The 19,765-nt window shown below is 41.0% G+C and overlaps 1 protein-coding gene across 1 annotated transcript in view; it reads left to right on the top strand.

Moving 5' to 3' along the window:
- Window positions 1-19,765, top strand: part of NDUFS1 (NADH:ubiquinone oxidoreductase core subunit S1) — a 1,309,138-nt gene that overhangs the window by 705,842 nt on the left and 583,531 nt on the right. The gene's annotated exons all lie outside the window — the stretch shown is intronic.

Raw genomic sequence — 19,765 nt, 5'->3', positions numbered from 1 at the left:
GGGCAGACATTGTGATTCCTTTGGAAAGCTAAATCTGTCCCATAGTGCACAGACTGAGAACAAATAGCCCTACCATTTGTTGTCAGACTAGATTTCCATTCACTTAGAATGGAACACCTGAAAAAACTGCTAAGTTTGAGAGTCTGCAGCTCATGTGTCATTGACTGGTATGTGCTGAGTTTTACAAATGTTGTTCCTACTGATGTACCACACATTCTCTGAAAGAAACTTGCAAAAGTGTCAACAAATTGTTCTTTGTTCGGCTTTTCCCAGTTAGGGGTCGCCACAGCAGAACTCCGGTCCGCTAATGATTGGCAGTAGAGTTTTACAGTGCCAAGGTGCCAGCTCGACGCCCAACCTTCAACGAAGGCACGCCCATTCACGCATGTCTTTCGAAAGGCACTCGACCACGGGGAAGGACATGCAGACTCCCCACGGAAGGCGCTCCAGTTGTGAATCGAACGAAAGAACCTCTTGCTGTGAGGCGACAATGCTACCGCTGCACCACCATGGCTTACCAAAAGTGTCAAATTACTGAGATAAAAAAAGACTTTTTACAAGGAGCAGTTTTGCAAGTTTCAGTTTCTGGCCAGGTTAGTCCTCCCATCTCCCCTCCTTCACTGGGTTACAGTCTCACATTTCCAGCTTTACTAGATTCAACTGTTTAGTCAGCTTTGCATGGCAATAGACATCAAAAAGAATCACAGCCTGGTGTGCCACTAAATCTGTTCCCTTGCATGTCTCTTCACTTCTGAATAGCATTTCCCAGGAATTAAAAAAAAAAAAAAAAAAAAAAAAGGAAATGCATCAGTCCAGAGTTTAGGCCAGTCTATCCATTTTTTAAAAGGTGCAAAGTAAAATATTCAACTTGTAATGCTTTTTGCCTGCTGACATGGTTATCTTTACATAGTTATTCTCTTATAGTATAACCTGAACTTATGGTATTTAATGATACATTTTACAACAGTTCTCAGTTTCTTAACAATGACCTCCCAAGCCTCTGATGTGACCTACTACTTTTTCTTACTATTGCTTTATCTAGTTTGTCTTGGTTATATACCTGTAGCATATCTCTCATCCTCTCAGCAACAGACTCCTGGAGAAAACTTCCAAAGCAGATGCTTGTATTGAAAGAGTAGCAGCAGCTGTAGCAGTGATACCACACTCCAAAATAATGCACTGAAACATAGTACTGACAAACACAGGGGAATGTATATGTCTGAATCAAGCAGTGATGAAATTGCTAGGGACTTCACTGAGCACAATTTTACTCATAATCTCTCCATTTCATAATCCATAAAATTTGCACCACACTTACAAAGGCACACCTCCACCTTTTACAAACACAGCTACCCACACCCCGACACAACATACCAGTCAAATTTAAGGCTTTTCCCACCTCTCTGCAAAACACTGCTGTAATGGCTTTGGCAAACAAATGAAAATGATTGATGGGTGTTGGTTCAGGGCTCCCATCCATATCTCTCAACAGTACAGATTTTTGCAGAAAGTCCAGATTTTTTATCTGTTTTTCATAAAATTGCAGTTTTCTGTCAAATCACTGGCAAATCATTGAACACTGAAGTCAGAAAGTTGAGGCATTTGATTTTCAGACTTCATATCCTTAATAAAATTCACTCTAATGCAAAACCTGTTAAGTTTGTAAGTTCAGTATTTATAAATTGTCCCAATTTTTGTGCCTTTGTCCCTTATTTATGGCCTTGTCCAGATTCCTTGTTCTATGATGTTGAGAGGTATGCTACCATCCCTTCCTACTAGAGCCAGTCCACTGCACTTGCACAAGTGTCCCCCCTCAGCAGAGCAGCAAGCAGGTATCCGTGCAGATTTGCTTTATAGTTCTTTTACACCACACACACACACACACAAAATGATGCACAGTTAATGCAGAGAAATCTGTTTGTTCAAAGTTACCAAACTTTTCTCCAAATCCAGTTTTATGACACCTGCTACCAATCTACTTGTCAGTCTGCAGCTGTAAATCTTGTTGTCCATGTTTATTTTTTTCCTTGGTTTCGATTCTCTTTCTTATAATGTTACTTTTACTCATTTTTTCACCTGCCTCCCATGTCTACCCTAATTATTACTTCTAACAAATACTTTCTCACTCTTTCTTCTCTTCCCCTCGTCCTCTTTATCCACTATTTGAACTTTTCCACTCTGACATTTGCTTTGAGTAAATAATGAACTGTCGCCCTTATAATGTTAGCACATTTCAATGCTCCATAATATTGTATTTAGTCTAATAATAGGTTCATAAGTAGGTACTGGATTATCGGCCCAAAGGCCTAAGTAAGCCTAGCCAACAAGGTTCCCTGGCTTATGCCACCCAAGAAAGTTATTTTCCTGTGCCACTGTCGAGCAGAGCCACAGAAGTGAATCCCAGGGTATATTTCCTATTTCCTATCCAGTCAAAGATTTTTCTTGAAGAGTGCTAATGAGGAACTTTGCTTGACATAGATGAGTAGCTTGTTCCAGAGTATGGGAAGTCTCTGGGACAGGAACCTAGCCCTCCAGCATGTCCTGTTTATTGTGGTGACAAGGTTCACTTCCCTAGAGCATATAGCTCGGAGGGATTTGGATTTCTTTAGGTGTAGCATGTCCAACAGCTCTGGGTTTGACATAGCTTTATATGTTAGGCAGAAATCACCTCAGAGCAGGCAATATGCTACAAAGTAAAGCTGGAGTTTTTTGAGATGGTCAGTGTAGGACATCTGTTTGAGGCCAGTAATCCTCTTTGTGAGGTACTTCTGTGGCCTTTCCAGCTGCTGCAGATCTTTTGTGAGGTACATTCCAAAAGGGGCGTTGTACTCTATAATGGGTCTAATGAGTGTCAAGTAGATGGGAACAATGACCTCTTTTTTTTTTCCTGGATGAGAACCCTTTTGTGATGTGTGCCACGTAGAAGAACTTCCTGACTACTGTGGCGATGTGATTATCAAAGGAGAGACTACTATCCAACTGGGTCCCAAGGTCTCTTATCACACATTCAGTGTTAAGTAAACTGCTGTCTATGTGGTAGTTCATGGGTACAGAGTTTTTACCAAAGGGGATGACAATGCACTTTTTGGCATTGAGCTTGAGGCCATGGCTCTGACACTAGGCATCTGTCTCAGTGAGGCCCTTCTGTAGGATGTCCACATCATTTGGGGACTCAACTATGGCTCCTAGTTTGCAGTAATCTGCGAACTTCATTAGCCAGAGGCCTTCTATGTTAGCCTGTACTTCAGAGAAGTAGATACCAAACAGGAGAGGTCCCAGGACTGAACCCTGTGGTACTCCACTTGTCACTGGTTTGATGTCAGATTTGGAGTCTGCAACTTTTACATTGTGAGTTCTGTCAGTGAGCCAGTTGGCAACCCATCTTGTGACGTAGGGATTTATACATAGCTTAGTGAGTTTAGCTATAATTCCAGAATGGGGGATGGTGTCAAAAGCCTTGGCAAGGTCAAGATAGGCTGTGTGAACCACCATAGCCTCATCTACGGCTTTGTTGACTGCCTCAGAGAAGTCGATTAGCTTCAGGATGCATGATCTGCCTTTCATAAACCCCAACTGGGTGGGGTCAAGAGTTTGGAGGTTACCAGTGCCTTTGTTTATGAGTTCCATGGTGATACGTTCCATGGCCTTGAAGACCAGGCTCGTCAGGCTAATAGGGCGATAGTTCCCGGGATCAGTGGTGGCTCCACCTTTGTGGCATGGGATAACTGTTGCTGTGCACCATTCAGCACCATTCAATGGGCACAAAGCCTGATGTGAGGCTATGATTGAACATGGTGCTTAGGTGGGGAGCCAGTTCATTCTGAAGTTTGTTTAAAACGCAGCCTGGGATGTTGTCCAGTCCCATGGATGCTGTGTTTTTGGCTTTAGAGTGTGCAGCATTTACCTGTGTAGTTGTGATTACAGGGACTCTGCATTCTTCCTGTATAGATATGGGCCCTTTAGGGTGTGAGAGGGTGGTAAAGTTAGCACTGAACCTATCTACCAGGATGTTGGCAATATCAGTTGGTTCTATAATTTTCATGCCGTTGTGCTGTAACTCAGAGCAGATCTGGGTGTTGTCATTGAGATTCTTGACATAGCTATAGAATGCTTTGTGGCTGTCCTTAGAATCAATGGCTATTTTATTTTCATATCTAGCTTTGGAGGCTCCTAAAAGGGATCTCAGCTTCTTACTGAGGCTGACCAAGGAGCTCCACCACTCATGGGATTTTACTGTCTCTTGCAACAGTTTCTTCCTTCTGTTGTACAGTTTGTTTATGGCAGTGGACCACCAGATTGGCTTCCTTTTTGGGGAGGATAGCTTCTTGGTTCTGTTTGGGATAGCAAGATCCATGCACTCATGTAAGTGCTTGTAGAGTGCATTTGTGTAGGATTCAGCAGTCGTAAATGTATTGTCCTTCTGCATGGGTGTCATGAAGTTCACCATGTCTGTCTTAAGAAGCATGAAGTTGGGTTTGGAGACATTTTTTACCGTGGTTTCCTTAATGGGGGGTGGGGGCGGGATGTAGATATCTAGAGTGATTAGCTTATGGTCGGATCTGACCAATGAGGAGTTGACTTCGGCTGTGGAACACCGGTCACTCATGTTGGTAATGACTAGGTCTAGGATATTGTTGCCCTTGATGGGGGTGTGGATAAGTTGGTCCAGGGCACTGGAATTTATGAATTCCAGAAAGCGTTGAGTGAAGGAGTTGGTACATGAGTAGTTTTCCCAGTTAATGGGGGAGGGGGGTAGTTGAAATCGCCCATTATTAGGGTGTTTGGTTAAACCCTAATATTTTCCAGTATATCAAGAAAAGAGGAGTGGGAATTCTGGGGCATGATGGGGGATCTGTAGCAAGCTACAAATTGGATTGCAGTTTTGCCCAGAGTTAGTTGCACTTGGATAACCTTGGATGCATTATGCTGAGCAGCTAGCCAGGAGGTGTGGATATCCTTAATGAATATGGACACATGTTCGCCTTTGGTGTTCCGGTCCAGGTTACATGGCCGAAAAGTGTGGTATGAGTTGTAGCCTGGTAGTGCAGTGGTGCTCTTTGGAGCCTTGAACCAGGTCTCAGTCACTGCAGAGATATCAGTGTTCTCCATTTTAAGGAGTGCCATGAGTGAGTGCATTTTGAGATTGACTTCTAGCATTGAGTAGCATTACCCTCAGTTTTTGCTTGCCTGTTCCTGTTACGGTGGTGAATTTTTCATTTGAACCTGGTCTAAAAAGGCACTATAGGGGTGGCAAGAGCCTTAGCCAGTACCCGGAATCCCATGGGCGACAGGTGCAGGCCATCTCTGGCAAAGCATTGTGGTCTGTCGACCATGTCGTCCCAGGCAGACAGATACTGGATCCCCTTAGAATGACACCAGATGCTTAGCCAATTGTTGAAGTCAATCATTTTGTCCTTGTACTGCGGTATAATTCTGGGCGATGACAGAATGCTACTCAGGGTTAGGGTCATAACCTCCTTGGGCTACAAGATCGGAGAGCTCTTCCTTGTCTCTTTTCATGTAGTCCAGGGAGTCCTGTCTCAGGTCATTCACACCAACATGGACAATGACAGAGTCATATTTGTACTTGTGAAGTGACCTGAGTGCGTGGGTTATGTGGTGGATCCTGGCACTTGACAAGCAGCTGTGACAGTAACCTTCTCCTTGTTTAGCCTGGTGAGTGGGGACATCAGTGTGCCTGACTGTAGAGTCACCTATGACTAGTGTGTTGGGTACTTTGTTTTGCCTTGTATGTTATATGTTATAATTATATATATATATATATATATATATATATATATATATGTATATGCTAGCCCATAATATCTGAATAAGTGAGTGGGGTTTTCATGACCTCATCAAGGAAACATTTTCTTTCCTTCTGTGTTATTTTCTTAGTATATTTAATTTTTTAATTTATTTTCCATTTGTTTACCAGGTTAGTCCGACTGGACACAAGATGACCATTTTCAGCGGAGGCTCGGGGAGAAAAGCTCCAGATACATAGTGAACAGTTATAAAAAAATAATCAAAATAAATTGTACAAACATAGCTATTTTGTACAAAGAGCATAGAAATTATAAAAGGAGTAAAATCAGAGTTTTACAATTGATGCAGCATACAGTGGTTAGAATATTGAGAAACAATTAAACAAGATAATATACAACAAATGTACAATTGCTTGAACATAAATTCAAAAATAAGTTTCCATAGACAAACGGGGTCATATGTTAAGAATCTAAGTGGTAACTCGCAGATATGCACTGAACTAGTGCAAAATAGCACAAAGTATACTGAACCTACTGATATTGCCAACATCCTGGCAGATAGATTCAGTGCAAACTTTACCCACCTCTCACCCCCAAAAGGGCCCACAACAGTACTGAAAAAGTGTAGTGTCCCAGAAATCACAGATACACAGGTGAAAATAGTCCTTTCAAAAGCCAAAAACACAACGTCATTGGGGCCAGATGATGTCCCAGGCTGCGTCTTGCACAAACTACAGAGCAAACTAACCCCCCACCTAAACACACTGTTCAACCTCAGCCTGTCCACAGACTACATGCCCCTAGAATGGCGCACAGCAACAGTTATTCCACTCCACAAAGGAGGGGCCACAACTGACCCTGGTAACTATCGCCCCATAAGCCCGACTAGCCTGGTCTGCAAGGCTATGGAGTGCATCATCATGGAACTCATTAACAAAGACATTGGGAACTTCCAAACACTTGACCCTGACCCAGTTCGGCTTTAAGGGCAGATCATGCCTACTAAACCTGGTTGACTTCTTCGAGACAGTCACCTAGGCCATAGACGAGGGAAAGGTTGTTCACACAGCCTACCTTGACCTCGCCAGGGCTTTCAACACCATTCTCCACTCTGGTATTACAGAAAAACTCACCAGCCTGAACATAAACCCCTATGTCACAAGATGGGTTGCCAATCGGCTTACAGACAGAACTCACACAGTAAGAATAGCAGGCTCCAGGTCTGACTCTAAACCAGTCACAAGTGGTGTCCCGCAAGGCTCGGTCCTGGGACCCCTATTGTTCGGCGTATACTTTTCAGAAGTACAGGCACACACAGGAGGGCTATGGCTAACCAAGTTCGTTGATGACTGCAAACTGGGAGCCATAATTAACTCTCTGGCTGACACGGACCTCCTCCAAAAGGGCCTTACTGAGATGGACACCCAGTGTCAAAGTCATGGCCTCAAGCTAAGTGCCAAAAAATGCATAATCATCCCATTTGAGAAAAACAACACCCACGAATTACCACATAGGTGGCAGCCCCCTTACTACTGAAGAGGTAATAAGAGATCTGGGGACCCAGGTAGATAGTAATCTCTCCTTTGACAATCATATTGCCAAAGTAGGTAGGAAATACTTCTATGTGGCCCATCTAATTACTAAAGGTTCACATCTAGAAGTAGAGGTTATAGTGCCCCTCTACTCGTCACTCATCAGACCCCATTTGTGATTTACCTCCGTCCAACAGCTGAAGAGACCACAAAAGTACCTCACCAAGAGGATTGCTGGCCTCAAACATATGTCCTATGCACCCCTACTGAAAAAACTCCGGCTGTACTCAGTGCCATATCGCTTACTCAGAGGTGATCTCTGCTTGACTTGCAAAGCCATTTCCAACTCAAAACTGATGGAAATGCTCCACCTAAAGAAATCCAAGTCACTGCGAGCCACATGCTGTAGTGAGCTAAACCTCACCACAACAATAAATAGAACATGCTGGAGGGATAGATTCTTGTCACAGAGACTCCCCATGCTTTGGAACAAAATTCCAAACTACATTAGGCAGAGCCCCTCACTAACACTCTTCAAGAGAAACCTTAACGAGTGGATGGGTAACAGAAAATACACCCTGGGATCACTTCACTGGCTCTGCTTGACAGAGGATAAGTTAATTAATCAATGGGCGGCGAAAGCCGACACACTGGCTAGGCTTGTAAATGCCCTCTGGCAGATAGCCTAGTACCTACCTATGAACCTATAAACTAGAAATCATAACTATATTGATATGATTTATATTGAATTTATCTTGTTTTAATGATGGTATATGTGTATTATTGTGTCATATTTGCACAAATATTTGTATTAATCTATATATTTACAGTATATTGACAAAGTACTGGGTCACATCAGAGGCTTGGGAGGTCATTGTTAAACTGAGAATTGTTGTAAAGCTTGGCATTGAATACCGTAAGTTCAGGTTATGGTATAAGAGAATAACTATGTAAAGATAACTATGTTAGCAGCCAGAACGCATTATAAACTGAATGTTTTACTAAGCACATTAAGAAATGGATAGATTTCCCAAACTTCGGACTGATGTGTGTACTTTGTTTTTTTTTTTATTATTCCTGGGGAAATGCTACTCAGAAGTGAAGAGACATATAAGGGAACAGATGTTCTTCAAAAAACAAACAAAATAACTTAAAGAAACAAACAGGCAAAGGGCATTCACCAGACTAGAACTAATTCAATTTATTGTAAGTGCTTTTGAATGTAAAAATTCACAAACTTCCTCAGACAAACACAGTTGTTAACTGACTTAGTTTAAATAACCCTCCACATCAATGACATCATATCCTGTAAAACATTTAAAAAGATATTGTCCATTAAATCACAATGAAATCACAAGAACATATTTCATTCTACATAAAGTTCATTTCACCTTTAACAAAATGTAATTAATTACATTAATTGACATATAAAAGCATATAAATATATACAAGTATATTAAAACTAGTACACAATTGGTCATTTAACGTCTATTTAAGGCCTTAAGCTTCAAAATACATTTAATGGAACTGTATTCATTTAAACAGGAATAGGTGTAAGCGTTAGTTAATACTTGCCATCATAATTCTCTAAGTTCTAACTCCACAGATACTGGCCCACCTCTAATATTAGCGAGTGTTTGTTCAATAACAAGAAACAAAAATTAATGCTCAGGACATTCCATAATATGTTTTGCTAAAATGTTATTTACATTTTTCCTATTAATGCTATGTAAATGTTCATATATTCTCTTTCTAAAGTGCCTATCAGTTTTACCAATATAGAACTGGGGGCAATTTTGACACTGGGCTAAATGTACCACACCAGTGGCATTAAAATTATATTTACTCTTAACTCTATATTCATTTGTACCTATGGAAAAACTGTTAGTAATTTTAATATGTTTACACATTCTAGAAGGACCACATTTGTACATGCCTCAATCCTTTTGTAAAGGGGGCAATACAGTCTCAACCAAATTTTTAAGGTTTTGTCCCCTTTTATAAACAGGTTGAGGCATATCTGGTATCTTGTTTCTAATAAAGGTGTCCTCTTTCAACACCACCCAGTTCTTGTATAGAATACCCTGCACAATTTCAGCCTCAATACAAAAAGATGTAATAAAATACAATGAGGCATTAGATGTGTTACCTTCATTAGATATAGTATTCATATTAGAGGAATTTAAATTCGGACTCCCAATACCGCAGTCATTAGTGTTACCACCATTAATGACTTCAGTTCTACCAATTATTACCAATTATTACGTTTATTACTAACCTCAGATATAAGGTTGTCAATCAAGGTAGATGGGTATCCCCTTGCTATAAACATTGTTTTTAGTAGATAACATTCATCCCAAAAATCATCCTCTAGAGTGGTCATTCGAGCCACTCTTAACCAGCTGGCCTTTAATAACAGCACTTTTCTGATAATGGGGATGAGCACTACTGAAGTGAAGAAAACTATTAGAATATGTTGGCTTATGGTAGATTTTTGCAATATAACACAAATTCACCATATCCTTAAGTAATACATCCAAGAATAATATTTTAACGTTGTTAAATTCATAGGTAAAACTAAAAAATGAAGTAAGATTAAATAATATAGAGACAAATTCCTTAGCCTTGCTTTCATCACCTTCAAATAAAACAAAAATATCGTCCAAATATCGTGTGTACCAGCAGACGAATTCTTTAAAGATATCAAGTTTAAACAGAATCTCATTTTCACAATCTGCCATAACGGTGTTTGTAAAGCTCCCCCCACAGGGGGAACCCATGGCAGCACCGGATTTTTGATGATAAAAATTGCCTTAACAAAGTATAATTATTAGAGCGCGCAATGTCCAGTAAATATTCTATTAAGTTAATTTCATCACCTGAAACGCGTTGTTTAAACAAAAACTCGCAAACCCATTCGATACCCAATTTCTGAGGAGTAACAGTATAAAGGTGACGGACATCGATAGTTAAAAAAATTCATTTGGTCATCAAATCTTTAGCCATTTATTGCTTCCAAAAAAACTCCATGAATTCCTGCATATTTGTGGTTGATTCTACAAATATTTTTTTAAGTTTAGAATCGACCAATTTAGCACACCCATAAGTTATACTGTTACGTTCGTCCACAATCGGGTGGAAAGATGGTTTACTCAAGTTTGTGTGAATATTAGGCAATCCAAAAATAACTGGTGTAATGGGTGAGGGCATAGTCAAATAATTAAAGGTTTCTAAATCAATCATACGATCAATAAATAAACCTTAATCAAAACTAATACGTTGATAGGCTCCATTCAATTTGTTCAATGAAACCTTAAGTAAGATTAAGATATTTTCTTCTTAAAGTTTATCACTCATTAAAACAAGCCCACCACCCTTATCCAGTTTTCATACTCTAATTCTTTGAGCTCTTAATAATTTTAATGCTTTTAATTCATTGTCAGAGATGTTATCTCCACTAGTCTCCCTAACTTTTAACACCTATCACAGATAAATTACATAAATCCAATTCACATAATTTTTCAAAAAATCTAATGGTGTTATGCAAAGGGGGATTAATAATACTGGAAATATGTACATCAGAATTCAGACTAGACATATTCCCAAGAAGACACAAGTTCAGTTTACGTATGAAAACTTTATATCTAAAATGGTGTCAGTCACATTCATATGCTTGGCTGGTACAAAAGATAGCCCTTTGGACAATACATTAATAAGTTCAGGAGATACTTCAAATTCAGTAAAATTATATATTCTAAAGTCACCAAATGTATTCAATAAAATACGCGGCTATACAGTCAGTAATTTCTGGTGGATTCAATACACAAGAATATATATTTTCAGTCATTTCTGATGAGTTCAATACACAGGGGCTAATTGTTATCTGCGGCGACGATTGTTCTTCCTCTGTTGCTGGTACTTGACTTTGTGGGGTCCCATAAAACCGCCCTGTACAGGCTTGTTGTGAAAACCCATATTATGGACGGTATTAGTCTATACCCCCTGTTGGTTTCACAGCCTTTCACTGCGACGCGGAGAAGGGGGAATAGTATTATTCACATCTCCAGTAAGGTCAGTATCAGCAGTAAAGTTGTTCAAGACATCAGAATTAGCCAAAGCTTCGCCTTCCCCAACATTCAGCAGTTCACCAGTTCTCAAAATGGTGTTGAGGGGGGAGGTAAGGGGTAAAGCTGTACATTGTGTATAATCCCTCATATCATGTGCCAACTTTTTATTTTTTGTGGCTGTTAGTCTCTTCAAGGTTTGTTCATTGCTAACAAATATACGTGAAAAATCATATTTATACCTAGGAAAGTCACTGTCCCCTTTAATAGCTTTTTCGAGTTCCAACAAATCATTCCTCAGTAACAAAATTTGTGCATCATAGTCTTTTATCAACAGTTCAAGGAATTCACAGCCTTGTTTATCAAACAAAACCAAAAGGTCTTTATGAAACTGGGAACCACGTTCTAAACCTATGGGAAACCGCCATTGTTGTAGGCCCTTCAGGGTGTGACCCCTCTCTGCACATACGTAAGTAAACTGTTTCCAATTGAAGTTTCTTGAGTTTAAATAACTTATTATCAAAAGTTTTTAAATTATTTACAATATTCACAGTGTTAGTACGATTGTTAGTCACAGCTGAAGTACTAGCTACTGCTTCACTGTAAGTTAAAACCATCGGTTTATTGATGCACTCAGTCAATGAAGGCAGGTTAAATTGAACATTGTTATTATTCTGAACACTCATACCTTCATTGTTTTGAACCAGAGAATTAAGTCCATTCAACCTCTGGTTAGTCCCCCGGTAAAGCTGCTGATGTGGAAAGTAAACCTCTATTTCCATGCAATAATGCACTACCATTGGCGTTCCCATTTGGGTTAACTTGCTGACCGGAACCGCCAATACTTGCTGCTATACCACTGAGGCCATCAACTTTAGCATTTAAATCATCCATTTGTGCATTCAGCTTCTGAATAAGCAAAGTTAAATTGCCCATAAGATGGTCTCCATCACCACCCTGCACATCCATTCTCTCTTGAGAGAAAAGCAATTGCGAGTCTGGTTCAAACCAACTTGCCATGAATAAAAACTCTTTTTCAAAAAACAAACAAACAAAATAACTTAAAGAAACAAACAGGCAAACGGCATTCACCGGACTAGAACTAATTCAATTTATTGTAAGCGCTTTTGAATGTAAAAATGTATAGACTTCCTCAGACAAACACAGTAGTTAACTGACTTAGTTTAAATAACCCTCCACATCAGTGACATCATATCCTGTAAAACATTTAAAAAGATATTGTCCAATAAATGACACTAATGACTGTGGTATTGGGGGTCCGAATTTGAATTCCTCTAATATGAATACTATATCTAATGAAGGTAACACATCTAATGCCTCATTGTATTTTATTACATCTTTTTGTATTGAGGCTGAAATTGTGCAGGGTATTCTATACAAGAACTCAGTGATGTTGAAAGAAGACACCTTTATTAGAAACAAGATACCAGATATGCCTCAACTTGTTTATAAAAGGGGACGGAACCTTAAAAATTTGGTTGAGACTGTATTGCCCCCTTTACAAAAGGATGGAGGCATGTACAAATGTGGTTCTTGTAGAATGAGTAAACATATTAAAGTGACTAATAGTTTTTCCATAGGTACAAATAAATATAGAGTTAAGGGTAAATATAATTGTAATGCCACTGGTGTGGTATATTTAGCCCAGTGTCAAAATTGCCCCCAGTTCTATATTGGTAAAACTGATAGGCACTTTAGAAAGAGAATATATGAACATTTATATAGCATTAATAGGAAAGATGTAAATAATGCTTTAGCGAAACATAGTATTGAATGTCCTGAGCATTCATTTTTGTTTCTTGTTATTGAACAAATACATGCTAATATTAGAGGTGGGCCAGTATCTGTGGAGTTAGAACTTGAGAATTATGATGGCAAGTATTAACTAACGCTTACACCTATCCCGGTTTAAATGAATACAGTTCCGTTAAATGTATTTTGAAGCTTAAGGCCTTAAATAGACGTTAAATGACCAATTGTGTACTAGTTTTAATATTGTTATATGTTTTAATATACTTGTATATATTTATATGTCAATTAATGTAATTACGTTTTGTTAAAGGTGAAATGAACTTTATGTAGAATGAAATATGTTCTTGTGATTTCATTGTGATTTAATGGACAATATCTTTTTAAATGTTTTACAGGATATGATGTCATTGATGTGGAGGGTTATTTAAACTAAGTCAGTTAACTGTTTGTCTGAGGAAGTTTGTGAATTTTTACATTTGAAAGCGTTTACAATAAATTGAATTAGTTCTAGTCCGGTGAATGCCCTTTGCCTGTTTGTTTCTTTAACAGACATTCTTCGTATTTTACTGTTGCAGTCATCGCATTTGGATTATCTGCTTGCAGTAGCCCTCAGTCAGCCTGATTATCAAAGTCTTGGGTCCTTCGTCGGTTGCTGTCTCATCTTCAGTGACGTAAGGTATTCAGGGGTATAAAGCATGCAGCTGATGCCATTACATCAGTCTTACTTGCATTGTGTGTATATATATATATATATATATATATATATATATATATATATATACCAGTGAAATAGACTGATTCATTAACTATCTGATGAAGTCAAAGACGAAAACGCATGTAATGAGCTTTGTAAGGCGTTCATGGTCTGCTGTGTAATTTTTTCCGTTTGTTTGTGGCTACAATAAATGCTTTGGAATACTCAGTGGCTACTATCTCCGTGTATACTGCTCTTTCGCTGGATTTTCTTTGGTAAACCACCTGACTACCGACATTCTGAAAAAACACAAAGATAAAGACAGACAGGCCACCTAGGTCCAAAGCTGCCAACGACGCCTCTCCTAAGCTAGTCGCCAGTACTCCGTGACATGCTTTCGCAGCCCCTGATACCCGGTACTTTTGATTCGCAGGCCTCTACTGAGACCCATTCGGAGTCCAGTATGCCACAAGATGCTTCAACTGTGGAACCTGCGGATGTGTCTACCTTGGATGGGTCCGGAGCTGCTGTGCAGGCACCGGCTTCTGAGGGTGTATTCAGGCCTACTGACTTGCATATTAAACCAGCGCCATCATCTTCTTTTAGGCCTAAAACTCGAACTATGCCTAGGAAACAGATACCCAGACTGCATGGTCAGGCCTCTATGCCTAAAAAACAAATAAGAATGGCTGAAAACCTTATTACTTTAATCAGGGGAAGCCAACCTTCCCCCTCTGAGACCTAGGACTGAATTTGCTTATGATGCTTCTGACCAGGATTCTGAAATTTCTGTCTCCTCTGATGGCCAGGATTTCCCCTTATCTACCTATGAGGATTCTGATGCAGAGGACTGTATTCCCTCTGCTTCTCCCCCGGAGGATTTTTCTTTTGGTGAAACCTTGCTTACTCTTAGGGAGCATTTTCACTGGGAAAGCCAGGATTACTCTTCTAAAAAGAGGCTTAAAGATTTCTTACTCTTGCCCCAACACAGGCCTTTAGCTATCCCTCCTGTGCTGGACATTGTTGACGATGCCTTTTCGGAATCTAGCTTGGCCCCTGACTCTACCTCCTGCTCCCAGAAAACCTGATAGATATTACAGGGTTCCTGATTCTCACAAGTTCCTTTTTAAAAATCCTACTGTGGATCCTGAGACCATTTCACAGGGACCCAAGGGCATTAATGCTACTACTGCCAAAAATCCTACCCCCTCTGATAGAGATTCCAGGGCCCTGGATAGGTGGGATAAGAAGGTATATACCTCTGCAACCTTGGCCGTCAGGGCCTTAAATTGCCAGTTTCATATGTTAAAGTATCAACAGCATATTATTGGATTGCTTAAACAGAAAATGATGTTGATTCCTGGTTGTGCTGAAAATAGGGATTTACAGGATTTAATGCGTTCTGCTGAACGGGTTGGAAAACATACTTTGCAGTGTGGTTTTGATTCACTAGAGGCATCTTGCAGGGCTACTGTCACCGGGTCTGTACTTAGAAGGCATGCTTGGCTTAAGGAGCAATCTTTGCCAGATCATGTTAAAACTAAATTGCTGGATGCCCCCTTAAATCAGGACCGCCTGTTTGGCGAAAAAGCAGAAGAAGTTCTTAAAAAGATGGATGAAAAAGCTAAATCTATGGAAACTGTTAAAAATGTGTTAAGTGCAGCCTCCTAGATTTAGTAGGCATTGGCCCTCAAAAAATTGGTCCTTTCCTGCTTCTTCTGGCCTTCTCAGTTCAAACCCAGAACCAGCAGAACACCCCGGCTTCAGTCCCAGGGTTACGCACAGGGCTAAGAAGTGGGGGTCTCCCACTTCCAAGTCAGGGAGTAGTAAGACTCCCCCCTGTGGTAAGCTGTCTCAGTGACTTAACTTTAAAACTTCCAAGCACTTCTCATCTCATTACCCAGGACAAATGGGTTTTAAACATAGTTTCCCAAGGATACAGATTTCACTTCCACACGTTACCAACCCCAAACGGTTGGCCAGATCTACCCTCAAATCAGTGGGCAGATGCTCAAAAGCAAGTACTCTCTCTTAAGATTAAAGGCTATTTAGACTGTACCAGAAGAGGAAAAGGGACAAGGTTTCTACTCAAGACTTTTCCTGGTACCCAGAAAACACGGCTCATGGTGTCATATGCTGGACCTGTCTATCCTAAACACCTTTTTGGTGATTCCAAAATTCAATATGCTAACTCTTCACCAGTTGCTTCCCATGATAGGCATAGATGCCTGGTTGGCAACACTGGATTTAAAGGAAGCCTACCTGCACATCCCAATCGGGGAATCTTGCAGAAAATGCTTACACTTCAAAGCAGGCTGCATGCACAGTCAGTTCTCTGCACTGCCCCTTGGCTTATCTACTGCGCCCAGGGTATTCACAAAGTGCCTAGCTCCAGTCACTGCATTTTGCAAGCAAAGAAATATTCAAATATACCCATACCTGAACGATTGTCTAATTCAGGCAGAAAGCCAGGACATATTTCTGAATTATCTGGCATTTGTACAAAAGGTGTTAACTTGTGTGGGGTACACCATAAATGAAAAGAAATCACATCTGGCACCCTGTCAACAAATTATATTCCTGGGAGCAAGCTTGAACACAACTTCCCAGATGGCTTTCCTCATGCCAGAGAAGCAAATTCATTTGACAACTTAACTTTAAACTAGTGGCCACAAAAACAATGCTTATCTGCAAGTCAAATACTGCAAGCCTTGGGGTTCGTGGCCTCATGCATTCTACTAATTCCATATGCAAAACTGCATATGAGGAAACTACAATGGTATCTAAAAAGCCTATGGTGTCAACTTTCTCAGGATCTAGAAGCAATGATTCCTATCATACCTTGCCTACAGTTAGAATTCCTTTGGTGGGCAGAGGCCTGCCACCAAAATAAGTGACTACCATTCACTCTACCCCCTGCCGCCCAAGCCCTAACAGACGCATCAGACTATGCATGGGAGGACTCACCTGACAGGGAAGTGCATTCAGGGCAAATGGAACCCAAGTCAAATGCACCTGCATATCAATCAAAAAGAAATGTTAGCTGTACAGAATGCTCTGACAGCCTTCAAGGACCACATTATTCCAGGGCAATTAATGGTAAAGACGGACAACACCACTGTTATGTGGTACATAAACAAGCAGGGGGGAGTACCCATTCTTATCCCCTCTGCAGACTATCCATGGCTCTGTGGAACGCAGCCTTGAGCTACCAAGTGCATCTACAGGCTCAGTTCCTGCCAGGAAAACTAAATACACTGGCAGACAAACTAAGCAGAAATCTCATGGACCCACAGGAGTGAAAACTGGAACCAAAGATATTCAGCATGTTGATCAACAAATGGGGGATCCCAGATAATAGACCTGATTCCCTCCCCCCAGAACTACCAATTGGACAAATTCTGCACAAGGACTCCTCACAAACAAGCTTGGAAAGTGGATGCTCTGTCCTTCATCTGGAAAAATCTATCAGTTTATGCCTTTCCTCCTCTGCCTCTCCAGAGTACTACTAAAGATCAAACAGGACAAACCAAGGATGATACTGATTGCAGCAGACTAGCAGTGCCAACACTGGTACCCCTTCTTGCACAGTGTCACAGCTGGCTCCATGGCAGCTACCTCAGACCCTTACCCTGCTGTCATAGCAGGAGAGCCATATTCTGCACCCCTAGCTTCAAACCCTGAACCTGGCAGCCTGGCTAATTACTTAAACTCTCCGTTCCAACACTTCTTTACTGAGGGATGGTATGTCATTTTGGAGGCAAGGAGGCCTAGTACTAGAAAATTTTGTGCTGAAAAATGGAAAAGATTCTGTGCCTGGAACCAAACTCAAGGGATGGCCACAGCAGCACCCAGTTTACCTCAGATTCTTCAATACTTAACTGAGATGCTTCACAAGGGCCTTTCCTTTTCCTCCTTCAAAATTCACTCCTCAGCCATTTCAGCTCATTACAACACAGAACCACCCCTCTTTTCTCACCCACTGCTCAAGCAGTTCCTCAGAGGGGCCAAAAACTTAAGACCACCCAGGAGATCAACACCCCCCCCCCCAGTAAGGAAACCTCCATAAAAAACTTCTCTAAAGCCAACTTCATGCTACTCGAGTCAAAAGTTACAAACTTCATCACACCCATGCAGATGGGAACTGAAAGTTCGACTGCTGAGTCTTACACTAAGGCACTGTACGAGCACATCCACTCATGCATGAATCGTGCCATCCCAAATAGTACCAGGATGCTCTCCTCCAAAAAAAGGAAGCCAATCTGGCGGTCCCCTGCCATAAACAAACTTTACAACAAAAGGAAGAAACTGTTGCAGAAAAGAGGAAAATCCCAGGATGCAAAAAAACCTCCCTTACCAGCCACAGTACGAAGCTAAGATCCCTCATAAAGTCCTCCAAAGCTAGTTATGAAAATAAAATTGCCAAAGATTCCAAAGACAACCACAAGGCATTCTATAACTATGTCAAGAATCTAAATGGCAATGCTCAGATCTACTCTGAGCTACAACAGAATGGAATTAAATATACTGATCCTAAGGATATTGCCAATATCCTGGCAGATCGATTCAGTGCCAACTTCACCCCCGTCTCACCCCCTAAATGACCCATCTCAATACCAGAAGATTGCCAATTTCCGATAACTGCCACACAGGTAAAAAAATGCACTCTCCAAAGCTAAGAATACAGCATCCATGGGACCAGGTGACATTTTAGGCTGTGTACTACATGAAATACAAAATGAACTGGCACCTCACCAAATGTCAGGCTTCGTGCCCACTGAGTGGTGCACAGCTACAGTTATCCCAGTCCACAAGGGGGGATCCACCTTGGATGCCCCATCAGTCTTACGAGCCTGATCTGCAAGGCCATGGAACATATTATCATGGAACTTATAAACAAAGGCATTGGCAACCTTAAAACACTGGACCCCACCCAGTTTGTGTTCGTGAAGGGTCGATCTTGTCTCTTGAACTTGAATGACGTCTTCGAGTCAGTCTCCAGAGCTATGGACGAGGGTAAGGCAGTCCACTCAGCCTATCTGGACCTTGCCAAGGCCTTTGACACCATCCCCCACTCAGGAATCATAGATAAACTTACTAAACTGGACATTAATCCCTCCATCACTCGATGGGTTGCCAACTGGCTTACTGACAGAACCCACACTGTAAAAATAGCTGACTCCAAGTCCAGCTCCATACAAGTGGAGTACCTCAGGGTTCAGTCCTGAGACCTCTCTTGTTTGTCATCTACTTCTCTGAAGTACAGGCCAACACTAAGGGACTCTGGCTAACCAAAGTTCGCAGATGACTGCAAACTGGGAGCCATTATTGAATCCCCAAATGATGTGGATACTCTGCAAAAGGGCCTTACAGAAACAGATGCTTGGTGCCAGAGCCATGGGCTCGAGCTCAGTGTCAAGAAATGTATAGTTAACCCATTTGGGAAAAAACATGTACCCGTGAATTACTACATAGGTGGCAGTACACTAATCACCGAAAGTGTGATAAGAGACTTAAGAACACAGGTGGACAGTGGTCTGGTCTCACCTTCAATAACCACATTGCCACAACAGTCAGGAAATCCTATGTGGCACACCTCATCACTAAGGGCTTTTCATCCAGAAAAAAGGTCATTGTCGCACTGTACACATCCCTCATTAAACCCATTATAGAATACAACGCCCCATTTGGCATGTACCTCTCAAGACATCTGCAACAACTGGAAAGGTCGCAGAAATACCTCACTAAAAGAATCACAGGCCTAAAGCAGATGCCCTATGCTGACCGCCTTAAAAAATTCCAGCATACTCTGTCGCATATCCTCTACTGCGAGGCAATCTCTGCTTAACATACAAGGCCATGTCAAACCCAGAGCTGTTGGACTTGCTACACTTAAAGAAATCCCAATCCCTCAGAGCCACACGCTCCAGGGAT

This window comes from Protopterus annectens, chromosome 6.part1, assembly GCF_019279795.1.
Source record: "Protopterus annectens isolate FY-2018-M chromosome 6.part1, PAN1.0, whole genome shotgun sequence".
Taxonomy (NCBI): Eukaryota; Metazoa; Chordata; order Ceratodontiformes; family Protopteridae; genus Protopterus; species Protopterus annectens.
This window is presented reverse-complemented; position numbering and strand designations above follow the sequence as displayed.